General features: G+C 38.9%; 1 protein-coding gene across 6 annotated transcripts in view; it reads left to right on the forward strand.

Moving 5' to 3' along the window:
• Positions 1-14,755, forward strand: part of ciapin1 (cytokine induced apoptosis inhibitor 1) — a 60,142-nt gene that overhangs the window by 35,850 nt on the left and 9,537 nt on the right. The gene's annotated exons all lie outside the window — the stretch shown is intronic.

The following is a 14,755-nucleotide window of genomic DNA, read 5'->3' on the forward strand; positions in this document are numbered from 1 at the left end:
AAATTTGGAATATACAGTGGCCTCAATCACGTTAAACGTTCATAAATTTTAGATTTGTAGCCACCCTTCCATGTCTCAGACCTGTGGTTAGAATAAGGTTACCACACTTTTGATGTTGTAAATATGACTAAAGGAGGTTGCTCTCAGTAAGGACACCTAGCTATAAAAAAATTCTTCTCCAATGCCCTGCTAATTTAAGTGAACCTGGAAGATGGATGTTAACCCAGCAGAGACTGAGAGAGACTGGCAGACAGGCATCCTTTGCCTTGATGAGAGTGTGTAAATTCCTTGCATTCTTTCAGCTATATTTGAGGTGGTTACCTGGGATTTTCTCCAACATTCTTGAGGGAGTTCCGACTTGTGCTGAGCACTGAGCACCATCCCTCTTGGGTTTAGTTTGATTTACTTTAGAGGCCAGATCATCTGAGGTCATGTCATATTGTTTCCCAAACTTTCTGATGTCGCAACTTTTTCCCATGTAAATGTCTTTGCGACCCACCGTGGAGTCCCACTTGCTTAACTGAGTATTATCTTCAGTAGGATTGGACTGTCCGTATTGGTGAATAGAGTGCAAACATCATACTGTTCACACTGGGTGTATGGAGTGCGAGTGTCATAGAAGTGAGCAACTGTGTGCTCCAATCGTGACCGGTTATCATTATAAACAATAAGTAATCATTGCCCATTGTTTTTTCACTTCTTTGTCAAATAGTCTTTTTCTTGTTGAAAAACTGCACACTGCTATTATAAGAGTGCTGGCGAAGTATGCCTTTCATTTTTAAGTATGATAATTGTATTTCCAGTTTGTAATTCCTTATCAAACTATGCTGCTGTTCTTATGTTAAAATTTTATTAAAATCATTTGATGTACATAAGAAAAACCAAAAGACATTCACTACCACACAAACAAGTCTAATCACTTGGTTATCACTTATGCATGACCTCCATATTTCAAAATTGTTTGTGTAGATTACAATAAACTCACAAATCAATCAAAAGCAATAGGTATTTTCAGATACTCAAGGGTGTCCTCTTTTAAATAAATCATAAGTCCCCATGTTGTCTATTCTCTTTTATTAGTAGAATATGTGATTTGCACACTTAAATGTTGAGGTGAGCAGTGTGTCATAGCTGAGTGAACTTGCTTTTATCAAAGATCCCTGACTGTTGCACCAAATAAAGTTACAGGCTCGTTAGCATTGGATAGCTGAGGTTTAGAATATTTCAATGAGTTGTATTTGTCAGTGACTGGTCATTCATATTACATATCACAGCTGTGAGTACTATGAAAGACAGGAAATGTGTTTTTCTTCTTCAAAAAAAAAATATGGTTGAGAAAGTCCTAGAAAAGTTTCAGAATGTTGATGATATGGAACATGAAAACACTGAATTACAGTTTTGACTGTATTAAGAATAATAAATTTGCTGAAGAACTTATATGCTTAATTTTGAAGTGATGTGATGTGCAGTTCAACAGTTCTAGCATCATACTTCAGTTACCATATCTGGACGGTGTCTGCTGTATGTTCTGTGTTAGTCTTCTGATCAGTGCTTTTCCAGTTTCACCACCAATTTCTTCAATGGAATGTTTCTGAATCACACTAAGACAAATCTTGCATTATCATGTGGGGACAAACCCCCAATTGACTGTCAATTAATTAAACTGTGCAGACTTTCACAGGGAACCGCTCTTTGATTGAATATCACCGAGTCACACTGTGTAAACTTTCACGAGAGACTGCTCTTTGATTGACTGTCACTGAATCATGTGGTGCCACACCATAGCTCGCAGTTTCACTTGGAGAGAATTGAATGAATGCCAGTGAATCACACTGTGCAAACTTCTAGCTGGGGGAGGTGGTTATTGAATCATGCTGTGCCACATCACACCATGCAACTGCTTGCAAGTTTCACGTGGGGAAGCACCGTAACTATTCAATCAAATGTCACTGTTACATTCTGCTGTTTTTAGTATAGCAATTTTTGACTTGCATGCAAAAATTGTGCTCTCTAGGTTGATTGGACACTTTGTGATTAAAAATGTTGAACATTTGACAGTCCTAATAAATACATATTATATGAAAAACTTACCTTTATTGCTGATGACATGAGTTAGCTGTGCATATTCACTGTGTAAACCTACTTCAGGCTGTTAAGTGAGTTTTTATTGTGGCCAGAACATTTTCTTGAAGTACAAAGTGGGAATCATCCTTGGACAGGGTGCCAGTCATTTGCAAGGCAAACTTGCACATATTTGCTCACCCAGGGCCAGTTTAGAACCTGCAATTAACCCAACACGTATGTCTAAGTGCAGTAGGAAAACTGCAGTACTATGCAGACAAGGGGAGAAAATGCAAAGCTAACACATGAGCTGTGAGGCAGCAGTTCAGCCACATGTACAAACATGAACAAATTTCTTGGTACCCTTACAGCTCATTGGAAAAAGTGCTGTATGCTTCCTGAAAAATGATTAAATGAAAAGCAGGCGTCCCATGTTTACCTCCAAGCCTTTGATATGTCATCAAGTAAAGCAAAGCAAGTAGGAAAAGAAATTAAATTATTGCTTATTTTATTTATACAAAGATATTCACTAACGAACTATACACATTTTGTGGGTAACCCTAGAAAAGATCATAAATAATTGGATTAGAGTGATTTTTCAAATTAGATGTTTTTCTTAATTATTACTAGGGGGCTTAGCTCGCCAACCCCCGTGTTTGGTTTTCCGGAAAAACACTTGTAATATTTTTTTTTTCTTTGAATTGTTGCTATTTCGTTAGTATCACATTTATTTCAGAACTTCTGTAAAAACAATATTTGGAATATTTCCTGTCCCAATATGCTGAATCTTTTAAATGAGGTCTGTAAGACTTGTGTTTAATGACTTTGTACCATAATTTAGGATAGGTTTCTCTGTTTGAAATTTCAGCACAGACAAAACGATCCATATCATCAGCAGTTAATTTTTTTGCAAAGTAACCAATAAATGCATTTGAGTTAAACCCCGTTTTTGAAATTCTCTGACTTAAACTAATTTCCTTTTGTTTGCGTCAGTGCGATCTGTGCTATCTTTTTTTTGATACTGTAGTGACTGGCACAATAAAGTGTCACAAAAGTTCTACTTTAACAATTGCCGTCTGCGTAACCCCAAACACAACTTTCTACAACCCTCTCCAACCCCTTCTCCCACGGGTCTCGCCTCCCCTTACCGCATCAATCAGCACCCAGCTATCAGTCTGCCATGCTGTATTCTGCCATCCCTCGATCGGACCTAACAGTCACTTAAAACAAAAAAGGTTTCAGCTTGGCTGGGATGCTACAATACTTTCACCTGTTACTGCTTTCACATTCTGTACCTTTCTCTGCATATGTATCGCGCCTTGAGTCTCTTTTCTCCGCACTGCTCTTTCTTCTTTGCTAAAGGCACAGGATCTGTGTGTGCCATGTGATTTTACATGACTGAATGTTTTGCTGGCTGTCCATGGTCTTATCTGATAAGAAGGGTGTGTCTTGCAACAATCTTATATTCCACATCCCTGTGAGACACTCCGTTGTCAGTCTTTTTTGTCTTGCGGGTCTTTAAAAAGTCTTTCGAGAACTTCCGAGAAGATTACATATCGTCGCCTTGCTTTTACATTCCAGGATTTATATATATATATATATATAAATATATATATATATATATATATATATATATATATATATATATATATATATATATATATATATATATATATATATATATATATATATATATATATATATATATATATATATATATATATATATATATATATATATATATATATATATATATATTAATATATATATATATAAGATATATATATATATATATATATAAGATATATATAGATATAGATAGAGAGAGCTCACGTCTCCAATCGTGCAGTCACTTATTCAGTTGATTTAAATGGAGAAAAATAGTCTCTCTGCTGTTTGGTATCATCGTGTGTATCACACTGAACATGGACAAGAGAAAGCAAAGGAAAGAGTTGTCTGAAGAGATCAGTAAGAAAAGTATAGATGTTAAAGGCAAAGGCTATAAGACCATCTCCAAGCAGTTTGATGACAACAGTAGCAAATACTTCTAAGACATTTTAGGTCTATGGGACTATAGCCAGCATCCATGAATATGACCGCAAGAGGTAAATCGACCCCAGAATGGGCAGAAGAATAGTGAGAATGTTAGACCAAAGGCCAAGGACAGCTTCCAAAGAAATACAAGCTGAATTCCCAGGTCAAGGTCCATTAGTGTTTGATTCCACAATCAGTCAATTTCAATGGAAAAAGACTCAGGTAGGACTTCATTTTTGAAAGAAAAACCTAAGAAAGCCAGGGTGGAATTTTCAAAAATGCATTTGACAACCTACAATGTTTCTAGGAGAATTTCCTTTGGACATACAGTCACGGCCGAAATTATCGGCACCCCTGGAATTTTCCCACAAAATGCACCATTTCTCCCAGAAAACTGTTGCAATTGCAAATGTTTTGGTATGCACATTTATTTCCTTTATGTGCATTGGAACAACACAAAAAAAACAGAGGAAAAAAGCCAAATCTGACATCATGTCACACAGAACTCCAAAAATGGGCCGACAAAATTATTGGCACCTTTTCAAAATTGTGGGTAAATCGTTTTATTTCAAGCATATGATGCTCATTTGAATTCACTTGTGGCAAGAAACAGGTGCTGGCAATATAGCAATCACACCTGAAGCCAGTTAAAATGGAGAAAAGTTGACTCAACCTTTCTGTTGTGTGTCTGAGCGTGCTACACTAAGCATGGAGAACAGAAAGAAGAGCAGAGAATTGTTTGAGGACTTGAGAACAAGAAGTTCACAACACATGGTACTGTAGCTAATCTCCCTGGACGTGGACGGAAGAGAAAAATTGATAAGTCCGAATGGTGGATAAACAGCCCCAATCAACTTCAAAACATATTCAAGCTGTTCTGCAGACTCGGGGTGCAACAGTGTCAGCTCAAACTATCCATCGACATCTGAAAGAAATGAAACGCTATGCAGGAGAGCCAGGAGGACCCCGCTGCTGACACAGAAACATAAAAAAGCCAGACTGGAGTTTGGCAAAATGTACTTGAGGAAGCCAAAATCCTTCTGGACGAATGTTTTGTGGACAGATGAGACCAAGTTAGATCTTTTTGGTAAATCTCATCATTCTACTTTTTACAGAAAACGGAATGATGCCTACGAAGAAAAGAAAACAGTACCTACAGTTAAACATGGTGGAGGTTCTAAGATGTTTTGGGGATGTTTTGCTGCCTCTGGCACTGGATGCCTTGACTGTGTGCAAGGCATCATGAAATCTGAAGACTACCAAAAGATATTGGGACGCAATGTAGGGCCCAATGTCAGAAAGCTGGGTCTGCATCAGAGGTCATGGGTGTTCCCCATGGGTGACCCCAAATATACCTCTAAAAGCACCCAGAAATGGTTGAAGATAAAGTGTTGGAGAGTTCTGAAGTGGCCAGCAATGAGTCCGGATCTAAATCTGATTGAACACTTATGGAGAGATCTCAAAATTGCTGGAGAGACCTTGAGCAGTTTGCAAAAGAAGAATGGTCGGAAATTCCAGTTGAGAGGTGTCACAAGCTTGTTGATGGTTATATGAAGCGCTTGATTTCAGTTATTTTTTCCAAAGGGCGTGAAACCAAATATTAAGTTGCGGGTGCCAATCATTTTGTCCAGTCTGGTTTTTGAGTTTTGTGTGAAATGATGTCATATTTGGCTTTTTTTCTGTTTTTTTGTGTTGTTCCAATGCACATAAAGGAAATAAACATGTGTATACCAAAACATTTGTAATTGCCACAATTTTCTGGGAGAAATGGTGCATTTTCTGGGGAAAATTCCAGGGGTGCAGATAATTTTGGCCATGACTGTATAAGATAAAACTAGAGCTTTTTAGCAAGTCACATCAGTTCTGTGTCCACTGACAAAAAAATAATGGTTTCAAAGAAAAGAACACCATACCAACTGTGAAACATTGAAGAGGTTTTTTTTTTTTTTCTTCATTTTGCTGCAGCTGGCATTGGGTGCCTTACTCTGTGCAGGGAAAAAGAGTTAAGTTGTGCTTGAAGCTGTTCTGCTGTAAGGCACTTATCGTGCAAGTTGGTGTCTCTCAGAAGCTTGTCTTGTGATTGGGTTGTGACTTTGGGTGTGACTGATCTCTTCCTGTCAGAGTTTCTTTCAGTTTCCAATTTCCTTATGATTTTGTAGGACATTATACTTACTGATGCTTTATTTTTTTTTTTTTTTTTTGCAATTTCTCTAAATGAACTGCCTACACTTCTAAGGGTAATAATGCCCATTTCATTTGTTAATTACGTTTTCTTGCCATCATCACTGTAATTTACAACTTTCTATAGTGTAATATTGTCCAAGTAGTACTTCAGAAGGTGTAGTAACACAATCTGTTCCAACTCTGCTTTAAGACAGACAGATCATTTTTATGTAATCAACAGAATTTGGGACAGATGTGCAAAGTGTTTGCTTCAACTTGCAAGGGTTATTAACTTTAATTGCTGCAAAACATCTGTAGGTTGTAACTTATTAGTTGTTCTCATTTGTAATATTCTGAAATATCCTGTTTTTTCAGGTTTTGCTAACCTAAACTTTAAATTTCATTATTACATGTACGTACTTTTAGTGTCACTGTACACACATTTACTGTATACAATTTTTCTTGCATTGTACGTATTTATTGCTGGTGGCCTGTCTATCGTAATGGCTGTAACATATGTGATATCGGAGACACTTGATATCTTTAAAATAATATTTAGGTTTTACTGTATATAAACAGTGTGTTTACATACATAATTTCAATGAATCTTACCTAATATCTAAGAGAATACAAAGGGTTTATGCTGTATAACTGTGCAGGGAATATTTATAAACAGTGTGGGAGAGTTTATAAGGGCTTAAAATACATAAAAATAACCATACAAACATATGGTTTGTACTTCACGGATTTTCACCTATCGTTTCTGGAATGCAACCCCCGCGATCTAGGAGGGATTACTGTGTGTGTGTGTGTGTGTGTGTGTGTATATATATATATATATATATATAACATACACACACTCACCTAAAGGATTATTAGGAACACCTGTTCAATTTCTCATTAATGCAATTATCTAATCAATCAATCACATGGCAGTTGCTTCAATGCATTTAGGGGTGTGGTCCTGGTCAAGACAATCTCCTGAACTCCAAACTGAATGTCAGAATGGGAATGAAAGGTGATTTAAGCAATTTTGAGCGTTGCATGGTTGTCGGTGCCAGACGGGCCGGTCTGAGTATTTCACAATCTGCTCAGTTGCTGGGATTTTCACGCACAACCATTTCTAGGGTTTACAAAGAATGGTGTGGAAAGGGAAAAACATCCAGTATGCAGCAGTCCTGTGGGCGAAAATGCCTTGTTGATGCTAGAGGTGAGATGAGAATGGGCCGACTGATTCAAGCTGATAGAAGAGCAACTTTGACTGAAATAACCACTCGTTACAACTGAGGTATGCAGCAAAGCATTTGTGAAGCCACAACACGCACAACCTTGAGGCGGATGGGCTACAACAGCAGAAGACCCCACCGGGTACCACTCATCTCCACTACAAATAGGAAAAAGAGGCTACAATTTGCATGAGCTCACCAAAATTGGACAGTTGAAGACTGGAAAAATGTTGCCTGGTCTGATGAGTCTCGATTTCTGTTGAGACATTCAAATGGTAGAGTCAGAATTTCGCATAAACAGAATGAAAACATGGATCCATCATGCCTTGTTACCACTGTGCAGGCTGGTGGTAGTGTTGTAATGGTGTGGGGGATGTTTTCTTGGCACACTTTAGGCCCCTTAGTGCCAATTGGGCATTGTTTAAATGCCACGGGCTACCTGAGCATTGTTTTTGACCATGTCCATCCCTTCATGACCACCATGTACCCATCCTCTGATGGCTACTTCCAGCAGGATAATGCACCATGTCACAAAGCTCGAATCATTTCACATAGGTGTCTTGAACATGACAATGAGTTCACTGTACTAAAATGGCCCCCACAGTTACCAGATCTCAACCCAATAGAGCATCTTTGGGATGTGGTGGAACGGGAGCTTTGTGCCCTGGATGTGCATCCCACAAATCTCCATCAACTGCAAGATGCTATCCTATCAATATGGGCCAACATTTCTAAAGAATTCTTTCAGCACCTTGTTGAATCAATGCCACGTAGAATTAAGGCAGTTCTGAAGGCGAAAGGGGGTCAAACACCGTATTAGTATGGTGTTCCTAATAATCCTTTAGGTGAGTGTATATATGTGTGTGTGTGTGTGTGTGTGTGTGTGTGTGTGTATGTATATATATATATATATACTGCTCAAAAGAATTAAAGGAACACTTTTTAATCAGAGTACAGCATAAAGTCAATGAAACTTATGGGATATTAATCTGGTCAGTTAAGTAGCAGAGGGGGTTGTTAATCAGTTTCAGCTGCTGTGGTGTTAATGAAATTAACAACAGATGCACTAGAGGGGCAACAATGAGATGACCCCCAAAACAGGAATGGTTTAACAGGTGGAGGCCACTGACATTTTCCTTCCTCATCTTTTCTGACTGTTTCTTCACTAGTTTTGCATTTGGCTACAGTCAGTGTCACTACTGGTAGCATGAGGCGATACCTGGACCCTACAGTGGTTGCACACGTAGTCCAACTTCTCCAGGATGGCACATCAATACGTGTCATTGCCAGATGGTTTGCTGTGTCTCCCTGCACAGTCTCAAGGGCATGGAGGAGATTCTAGGAGACAAGCAGTTACCCTAGGAGAGCTGGAGAGGGCCATAGAAGGTCCATAACCCATCAGCAGGACCAGTATCTGCTCCTTTGGGCAAGGAGGAACAGGATGAGCACTGCCAGAGCCCTACAAAATGACCTCCAACAAGCCACTGGTGTGAATATCTCTGACCAAACAACCAGAAAGACTTCATGAGGGTGACCCAAGGGCCCCATGTCCTCTTATGGGCCCTGAGCTCACTGCCCAGCAGCATGCAGCTCGATTGGCATTCGCCATAGAATACCAGAATTGGCAGATGCACCACTGGTGCCCTGTGCTTTTTACAGATGAGAGCAGGTTCACCCTGAGCATGTGACAGAAGTGAAAGGGTCTGGAGTAGCCATGGAGAACATTATGCTGCCTGTGACATCATTCAGCATGAGCAGTTTGGTGGTGGGTTAATGATTGTCTGGGGAGGCATATCCATGGAGGGTCACACAGACCGCTACAGGCTTGACAAAGGCACCTTGGCTGCCATTAGGTATCCGGATGAAATCCTTGGACCCATTGTCAGACCCTATGCTGGCACAGTGGCTCCTGGTGCACGACAATTCCTGGCCTCATGTGGTGAGAGTATGCAGGCAGTTCTTGGAGGATGAAGGAATTGATACCATTGACTGGCCACCATACTTTCCTGACCTAAATCCAATAGAACTCTGGGACATTGTTTTGGTCCATCCAATGCCACCAGGTTGCACCTCAGACTGTCCAGGAGCTCAGTGATGCCCTGGTCCAGATCTGGGAGGAGATCCCCCACAACACCATCTGTCATCTCATTAGAAGCATGCACAGATGTTGTCATGCATGTATACAAGAACACAGGGGCCATACAAAGTGCTGCGTACAATTTTGAGTTGCTGCAATTAAATTTTGGCAAAAAGGACTAGCCTGCCACATTTTTTCACTCTGATTTTTGGGGCATCTTTGAATTCAGGGCTCTGTAGGTTGATCATTTTCATTTCCATCAAACGATGTGGCATCCTTTCGTTCCTAACACATTACCCAGTCTATATCAGTATAGATATCCAGGAGGATTTGTTTTTCCCCATTGAGCTCTGATGTGTTTTCAAAGTGTTCCTTTAATTTTTTTGAGCAGATATATATATGTATAGCAAAATACCCGCGCTTCGCAGCGGAGAAGTAATGTGTTAAAGAAGTTATGAAAAAGAAAAGGAAACATTTTAAAAATAACGTAACATGATTGACAATGTAATTGTTTTGTCATTGTCATGAGTGTTGCTGGCATATATATATATATATATATATATATATATATATATATATATATATATATATATATATATATATATATATATATATATATATATATATATATATATATATATACAAAATACCCGGAATATATAGTCAGCGTCGGAATTTATAAAGTCATTTCTGATTATATAAATTCAACATCGGAGTATATAAACTCACTCCTGAATATATAAAGTGAAAGTCAAAATCTATTGATTGAAAAGACACTGAACTAAATTAACAAAAACGTATTCAGAAAAATAAATAAAAAAAACACTGTTCGGTTAATGTTTTGAAAATGATGCATGTGCCCTGCCCAGGATTGGTTCCTGCCTTGCGCCCAGTGTTGGCTGGGATTGGCTCCAGCAGACCCTCGTGACCCTGTGGTCGGATTCAACGGGTTGGGAAATGGATGGATATTCCGCGCTGACTTTGTATATTCCGACGCTGACTTTATATATTGAAGTTTTGACTTTATATATTGCAGCGCTTACTGTATATATTACAAAGCTGACCTTATATATTCAAGATTTGACTTTATATAGTTAAATGTAGTCATCATTGCATACCTTTTTCTTTACCATAGAAATTTAAAGACTAAATTCAACTTCCATTCCTAACAAAGATATATCTGGCGACTAAATAGAACCTACTCATATCCAAATTCGAGCTATTGAGCTGTCGCCTGCCTGCCTGAATAAGTTACCCTCGCTTCGCTCTTACTGTTCATTTAATCATGGCTTGTGGCAGAAAAGTTATAAAATGGAAGGAGGATTACACTGAGTATGGCTTTACCATAACAAGTATTGATGGTGAATCGATTATTCATAAAGATTCAATTGATTTGTTTTTCTGTGTTAACCTCATATTTTTTCATACTTCTTCTCAAACCAAGGGGGTGCGAGCGTAAAATGAATCGGGAAGTGCTGATCAATGTAATCGGTGTACCAGGAAATCATGCATTGACAGAAGTTCCCCTTTGCTTGGAATAGAAAGTGTGATTAAATGCGTTATTTTTTTAACACGTTATGGAGCACATTCATCGAAGCTTCTCAGGTGTGCTTGTGCTAAGAAAAGGAAACATTTTAAGAATAACGTAACACGATTGTCAATGTAACTTTTTGTAAGTAGTGCCTGGAAGATTCACTGTGGAAAAACTGTAGAGACAGCGTGTGTATTAACTTGTGGATTTTTCTGTGAGTATTTGGTGGCCGCGTCACAAAGTCGCTTCCGTAACACTGTGTTTGGTTGTGGAGCTCAGCTCAGAGCGAAATGAGGTGAATGGGAGGGGAGATGATGACGTGACTCCCCCACCTGCCTTAACTGTCAATCCCCCACAAACACAGTCTCTCGCAATTTGCATAAGCACAGCCCTTCACCTGCAATTTTAACTTAGTTACAAAGTGATCAAAATTCTCGTTTATATCCTGCGTCCTCTCATTAAACTTGTATCCCGCATTAGCCGTGGGCAAGACAAACTCCAGCGGCAGCCTGTCTATGAACTTAATTTAAACTTTAGGTTTACACGTGCTTTGTTTCAAGTAGCAGCACTCATGAATATGGTTGTATATGTCACTTTCGCCGCTTCTTATTGTTTCGCTGCCTTCTCAATTATATAATGCATGTTTTCTTCAGTGCTTTTTGGAGCTCTTCCTGGTTTTCTACGTACTGCGTTGACAGTCAGTTCACGTGATTACGTGAGAGGCGTGATGATGTCACACGAAACTCCGCCCCCACGGCTTTCGAGCTCAACTCCATTACAGTATATGGAGAAAAATCGCTTCCACGTATGACCATTACCCATAGAATTTCGAAATGAAACCTGCCCAACTTTTGTAAGGAAGCTGTAAGGAATGAGCCTGCCAAATATCAGCCTTCTACCTACACGGGAACTTGGAGAATTAGTGATGAGTCAGTCAGTCAGTCAGTGAGGGCTTTGCCTTTTTTATATATATATATATATATATATATATATATGTGTATATATATATATATATGTGTGTATATGTATATGTATGTATGTATGTATGTATGTATGTGTATATATATGTATGTATGTATGTATGTGTATATATATGTATGTATGTATGTATGTGTATATATATATATATATATATATATATATACAGTAATCCTCGCTATATCAGCGGTTTGACTTTGTGGTTTAAGCTGTATCGTGGATTTTATATGAAAGCATAACTAAATATATAACGCGGATTTTTCGCTGCTTCGCGGGTTCTGCGGACAATGTGTCTTTTTACTTCCTGTACATGCTTCCTCAGTTGGTTTGCCCAGTTGATTTCATACAAGGGGCGCTATTGGCAGATGACTGAGAAGCTAACCAATCAGAGCACGCAGTTAAGTTCCTGCTTGCTGAATGCAGTGTTAACCAGGAAGTCTCGTCTCACTCATTCAGCATCAAGCGTGTTTCGCTGTGTAAAGAGTTGTGCTCTTTGTGTTTATCTTTGTGCATAGTCAAGCCCTTCATTATGGCTCCAAAACAATCTGCTACTGCTTCAGGGGCCGTGCCCAAAGCGCAAAGCGAAAGATGTTAACGATTGCGAAAAGGTAAAGCGTTTTGGATTTGTTGAAGGCTACGATTCTTTTATTTAAAAGTAGGAAAGGAATATAAGATCTACGGCCGCAGTGTCCTTTTAACCAGGGTGCAAAACAAGTTGTAAGTGGATGTAATAAGGCAGTAGTCTGGATGGAATCTGCTTTAGGGATTTGGATTGAAGACTGCCAGAAGAAGAACAACGGCAGTGCTACACAGTCGCCTGAAGTGGCTCCTTTAAGGGCTGTAACGCTCTCCTTTGTTGTGCAGTAAAATAAAACTCATTGTTATCGGACAAGTCATCGTGTCATTGTTGGCGAGTAACCATAATTAATATTCTACTTATAGTACTTAGTACATGTACGTACGTTTAGTGTCACTGTACACACACATTTACTGTATACTATTTTTGTTGCATTGTACGTATTTATTGCTGGTGGCATGTCTATCGTAATGGCTGTAACATGTGATATCGGAGACACTCAATATCTTTAAAATAATATTTAGGTTTTACTGTATATAAACAGTGTGTTTATATACATAATTTCAATGAATCTTACCTAATATCTAAGAGAATACAAAGGGATTATGCTGTATAACTCTGCGGGGAATATTTATAAACAATGTGGGAGAGTTTATAAGGGCTTAAAATATATAAAAATAACCATAGAAACATATGGTTTCTACTTCGCGGATTTTCACCTATCGTGGGGGGGTCTGGAACGCAACCCCTGCGATCGAGGAGGGATTACTGTACATACATACATACATATATAGCAAAATCCCCGTGCTTCGCAGCGACGAACTGCTTTTAAATTTTTATTAAGAAGAAAAGAAAACTTTTTTAAACTGAGGGAAAATATACCAATAACTATCTGTTAAGGATCTCTTTGTATACCACGTTGCCGGTTCAGCAGTCCGGTTGTAATATGACCAAGCTGTGCACTGAGATAACTAGACGTTGCATTCTCAAAAGTATTGTCCAGGTGGAAAGCAATGTTGCCTCAAATCAATGGCAACCTTTTGTAGGGTGTGTCCCTGAGACTTATTGTCATCGCGAAGCAGAGCCTTACTGGAAATTTGAGGCATTTGAATTGAAATGGGAGATCAGAGGGTATAACGGTGATGCGAGGAATACATTCAGAGTGTGGCGCTCTGCTGTTTTTTTGTGTAGCTGCTTTCACACAGCTTCTCCGCTGCCTTATAAACGAACGCCATATAAGGCCATCGTTTCTCCTTGCTTCGCGGTTCTGTACTGTTTTTTTGTTCGTTTATTACGATTCTTATAGTTATTGTTTAGCTATTCGAGACTTACTTTACTGTTCAGGTACCCATTTCCTTTATTTAATCCGCGGCTTCTACGCTATTTTTTGTTCGTTTAGTATAATTATAGATATTTATTGATTCCCTTCTTTAGCTGACTGCCTGCTCATATAAGACACTCACTTTTGTGAAGCAGCCTTTACACAGCTTCTCCACTGTTTTATAAACGAATGACATATAAAGCCATCCTTTTTCCTTGCTTTTCCAAGGAAGCTGCCTTTTTATTTAATCCATGGGTTCTCCGCTGTTTTATTGTTGGTTTATTACGATTATTATAGTTCTCTTTATATATCACGTCAGTTCAGCACTTTGGTTGTAATATGACAAAGCTGCGCAAGCTCACTGTTGAGAATGCAACGTATAGTTGTCCAGGAGAAAAGAAATCTTGCCTGAAATCAATGGCATCCTTTTGTAGGGTCTGTCCCTGAGACTTATTACTTGTCATTGCGCAGCAGAGCCTTACTGGAAATTGGAGGCATCTGAATTGAAATGGGAGATCAGAGGGTATAAAGGGGATGCGAGGAATACCTTGAGTGTGGAGAAACTCTAGAGACAGTGTGTGTATTAACGTGTGGATTTTTCTGTGAGTATTTGGTGGCAGCGTGACAAAGTTGTTTCCGCAAGACCGCGTTAGCTGTGGAGCTCAACTCGGAGCATATTTTTTTCCTACTTTGTCAAATGCGTTTTTTGAACAGGTTTGAAGGTTGGAAGTGATCACTCGTACTGCGTTCAGTCAGTTCACGTGAGCTGCTCTCTTGTGTGATGTTG

This window comes from Polypterus senegalus, chromosome 9 (assembly GCF_016835505.1).
Source record: "Polypterus senegalus isolate Bchr_013 chromosome 9, ASM1683550v1, whole genome shotgun sequence".
In the NCBI taxonomy this organism is placed as follows: Eukaryota; Metazoa; Chordata; class Cladistia; order Polypteriformes; family Polypteridae; genus Polypterus; species Polypterus senegalus.